Here is a 4,761-nt window from a genome sequence, read left to right as displayed (position 1 = left end):
AAGCTCCCCGGATCTCTCAGCTTTTGGGGTAACTTCCTTTGTAAAATCGCGCTACACTCTTCAGTGAGTGCAACAGTCTCATAGTCCTCCATCCTCCTTTTCTTTGACAGAATATCCTTCATGAATTTAACATAGCTGGGCATCTGCTCCAAGGCCTCAGCAAAAGGAATGTTTATGTGCAGCTTTTTAAACACCTCTAGAAACTTAGAAAACTGTTTATCAAGTGTAGTCTTTCTAAGCCTCTGAGGGTATGGAACTCGAACTGGCTGCTCAATAACAACTGGCAGACTCTTTTCTAACTGCTGGTGGTCTTCAGTAACCCTTTCTGAATCAGACTGTTCAGCCATCTCTTTATTCTGAACCACTGCCTGTGGAGGTCTAGGCTGCTCAGTTTGCTTCCCACTCCTCAGAGTAATTGCCTGAACTTGCTCCTTAGGGTTGACTTCAGTATTACTGGGCAAGTTTCCCTGGGGTCTGTTATTGAACATATTGGCCAACTGCCCAACTTGTGTCTCAAGGTTTCGAATAGAGGATCTGGTCTCAGTCATAAATTGAGTCTGAGTATTAGTGAGGGTCAACAAGGCTGCTTGCAGTTCATTAGGCCTTTCAGGTTGAGCTTGATTCATTGATTGTTGCGGCCTAGGCTGTTGTGATGACGAAGCTTGATACATAGGTGGCTGAGGCATGTTATTCTGAAATTGGCCCTGAAACTGAGGTTGTTGGCCTTGATTATTCTTCCACGAAAAATTGGGATGATTTCACCACCCAGGATTGTAAGTATTGGAGAATGGATTATTGAGTGGCCTTTAAAAGTTTCCCACCGCTTGAACTTGAGCATGATCCATAGGAGTGTTATTATTCATACTAATAGGACACTGATCGATAGAATGAGCACCACCACACATTTCACACCTCACTGCCATCTGAACCGCATTAGCAGATACACTGCTTTGTCAGAGAGGCTACTTGTGCTGTTAGAGCAGTGATTGCATCCAGCTCATGCACCCCAGCTACCTTTCTGACTCCTGATGATCTTTCCTTAGACCACTGATGATTGTTTGTAGCCATGTCCTCTAGCAGCTCATAAGCACCAGTTGCACTCTTGCTCATAAAAGTGCCACCCGCTGCAGCATCAATAATGGTTCTGGTTGTAGGACATAAACCATTGTAAAAATTCTATACTAGCATCCACTGTTCAATGCCATGATGAGGACATCTTCTCAAGAGTTCCTTAAACCGTTCCCAAGCTTCATACAATGACTCTCCATCATTCTGGCAAAAGTTATTGATCTCTCCCCTCAATTTAGCAGCTTTGGACGGAGGGAAGAATTTAGACAAAAATTTCTGAGCTAGATCTTGCCAGGTGACAATAGAGTTTGGCTGCAGCGAGTTCAACCAACTTTTAGCTTTGTCCCTCAGAGAAAATGGGAAAAGCCTAAGCTTGATTGCGTCATCACTTACCCCATTATATCTGAAGGCTCCACACAACTCCAGAAAATTGGACAAATGGGTGTAAGGATCTTCAGAAGGCAACCCATTGAATTACACAGAGGACTACACCATTTGTAGAATAGCGAGCTTGATTTCAAAGTTGTTGGCCTCTACAGCTGGTGGGCGTATACTATTTTGCACTCCCGTCAGAGTGGGCAGTACATAATCCCTCAGGCTCCTCTCAGCGTTGTTCTGAGCCTGACCCCCTTGTACAATTCCAGGAATTAGAACATTCCTGCCATCCCCTTCATTCTGTGCCATCTTCATAAATTTCTAGGCCTCCCTCTTGTTCTTTCTGATTTGCTTGCAAGACTTTTCAATCTCAGGATTCAGAGGAACAAGTGTGTCTTTTCCTCTTCTGCCACGCATATACCAAAATTCACCTGAGATAGACAAATTAAGCAACTAAACAGATTAGAAACAAGAGAAATTAAAATCAAATTAGAATAAAAATTAATTAGACTGATATTGATAATTATTTTCAGTCCCCGGCAACGGCGCCAAAAACTTGTTGCGATATTGTTGCTATGCAAGTGCACACAGTCTCAATTCGTAATAAAATGGTAAAACCAAGTATCGTCCTCAAGGACTGATTTATCAATTACCAGTCAATTAATTTCTTGTTCTATTTGATGAATTGAAATTCTTGATTTTTGTAAACTCATACTTTGCATTAGGGAATAATTGTTTCTTCAGTGATTAAATTAAAAGTTTTACTATTAGTTGTTATTCTTGATTTTTGTAAACACAGCAAAAGAAACTATAAAGTGCAGAAACAATAATTGAAAATTAAATGGAATAACAACTAATAGTAAAACTTTTAATTTAATCACTGAAGAAACAATTAGGATATTTAATCTCATCAACTATCCTCCCTATTATTCCCTAATGCAAAGTATGAGTTCTTCTTCTTTTTACCTAATTCAATTAACAAGTTGATACTGCAGCCTATAATCATACTATGAATTATAAACTCAACCTAGGTGACAATTTCCTATATTTCTATGGTAAATTAAACCACACAGGTAGCATTAATCTCGACAACTTAATAAACAGTTACACAATTAATTCAGATACTTTCGTTCTAAATTAGAATTATGTCCAATATAACCACAGCAGATTTAAATCTCACTTCTCAGATTTTGACTTAAAAACATATGTATATGACTATAGATGGCCAATCAATAATCAATCTATAAAAATAGGTTATATGGAATTGAAGAAGATTGAAGAAGAAGAAAATTGAAATTGCATTAGTTCATAACAGGGATTCAAGTGATTCAATTAAACATCCTAAACAGAAAATTAGTTCATAATCATAATGCTAATCACAACAAAAATTAAAGATAACATCAGGAAGAAGAAGAAAGAAAACATGTAAAAATACTCTAAGTCTTCAGCCTTCAAAACCAGCACTCATCCCCAATCCGTACGTCTCCTTTCTCTCCTCTTTTTCGCCATATTAAAACCTAGGAATCAAATTTTAAGAGAGGCGGGCCGCAGCTCTATATACACTATGTCGTGACCCGTGTCTAAAATTCTGGGCATTTTGGTCTCTTCATGCCGCGGCCCTGATCAGCCATGTCGCGGCCCGTGTTGCCGAATTCTGGGTTGATGCCCATCTATGCCGCGGCCCGAGGATTTCCTTCAAAACATTGGTTCTGTTTCCCACCTAGCCACGGCTCTACTTTGCTCATGCCGTGGCTCTTAAGGGATTTCTCAATTTTTCAAGTTTTCATCCCAAAAATTCACCAACACTTCCAAATTATTTCTTCCCAGAACCATTTTTTCTCGAAATATGATGAAAAACTTGGTTATTTCTTCCCTTTCTTTGACATTTTCTACCAAGTGCTCAATTCTTCCTGATATTCACAAAGATAGACAAACAAAGCATAAACCCGCACTAAATGAAAGAAAAACAAAATAAAAGACTACTAAAAACATCACCTAAACATGACAAAAACTAGACTCAACACCTTCGAACACCCATAATATCTGCACTGGAAGCACAGAATATGATGCAACATGGATGTTCGGCATTCCTTGCCAGTGTAGTGGATAAGTCCAAGGAGTCAGAACTAAAGCCAGAAAATGTACATATTGTTTGTGAGTTCCCGGAGGTGTTTCCCGAGGAATTACTAGGACTACCCCTAGACAGAGAAATCGAGTTTGTAATCGAGCTTGCACCTGAAACTGCATCGATATCTAAAGCACCCTATCGAATGGTGCCAGTGGAGTTAAAGGAACTTAAGAACCAACTATAGGAGTTGTTGGACAAAGGGTTCATAAGACCTAGCCATTCGCCATGGGGAGCACCAGTCCTATTTGTGAAGAAGAAGGACGGGAGTATGAGAATGTGCATTGATTACCGAGAGCTCAATAAGGTCACCATGAAGAATAAGTATCCTTTGCCTAGGATAGACAACCTTTTTGATCAGCTACAAGGGGCTTCAGTGTTCTCGAAGATTGATCTGTGATCTGGGTACCATCAGTTGAAAGTGAAAGAGGGAGACATTCCAAAAACGGCCTTCAGAACTCGCTATGGGCACTATGAATTCTTAGTGATGTCCTTTGGACTCACCAATGCCCCAGCAGCCTTTATGGATATGATGAATAGGGTATTTAAGTATTTCTTGGACAAGTTCGTAGTAGTGTTCATTGATGATATCCTCATTTACTCAAAGACCAAGGAGGAGCACGAAGAGCGTTTGAGATTGACTCTGAATAGATTATGGGAGCATCGATTGTACGCCAAGTTCTCTAAATGCGAGTTTTGGCTGGAACAGGTAACCTTCTTAGGGCACATAGTCTCTAAGGATGGGATTGCAGTAGACCCATCAAAGATCGAGGCCATTAGAGACTGGCCCCAGCCAAAGAATGCCTCAGAAGTTCAGAGCTTCTTAGGGTTGGCAGGTTATTATAGGAAGTTTATCGAGGGTTTCTCGAAGATCGCTACCCCGTTGACCAACTTAACTCGAAAACATCAGGAGTTCGCATGGACAGAAAAATGTGAAGAGAGTTTTCAGACCATGAAGGATAAGTTGATTTCCGCGCTATCCTTTATGTTCCCACTGAGGGCGGAAAATTTGTGGTGTACTGTGATGCATCAAAGAACGGCTTGGGATGCATGTTGATGCAAGAAGGGAAGGTGGTAGCTTATGCTTCCAGACAACCCAAGGAGTATGAGCAGCGGTATCCCACTCATGACCTTGAATTGGCAGCTGTAGTGTTCGCACTCAAGATATGGAGACATCACTTGTACAGAGATAA

At 40.5% G+C, this 4,761-nt stretch overlaps 1 non-coding gene across 1 annotated transcript; it reads left to right on the top strand.

Moving 5' to 3' along the window:
* The first annotated feature begins 1,198 nt into the window (after positions 1-1,198).
* Positions 1,199-1,305, top strand: LOC133813503 (small nucleolar RNA R71). The gene has a single exon (XR_009884511.1). It is a non-coding gene; the product is annotated as a small nucleolar RNA R71 (small nucleolar RNA).
* Positions 1,306-4,761: the final 3,456 nt, after the last annotated feature.

The sequence above is a fragment of the Humulus lupulus genome, chromosome 1 (genome assembly GCF_963169125.1).
Source record: "Humulus lupulus chromosome 1, drHumLupu1.1, whole genome shotgun sequence".
Classification (NCBI taxonomy): Eukaryota; Viridiplantae; Streptophyta; class Magnoliopsida; order Rosales; family Cannabaceae; genus Humulus; species Humulus lupulus.
Note: the sequence above shows the minus strand (reverse complement) of the source record. Positions and strands in the feature narration are given on the sequence as shown.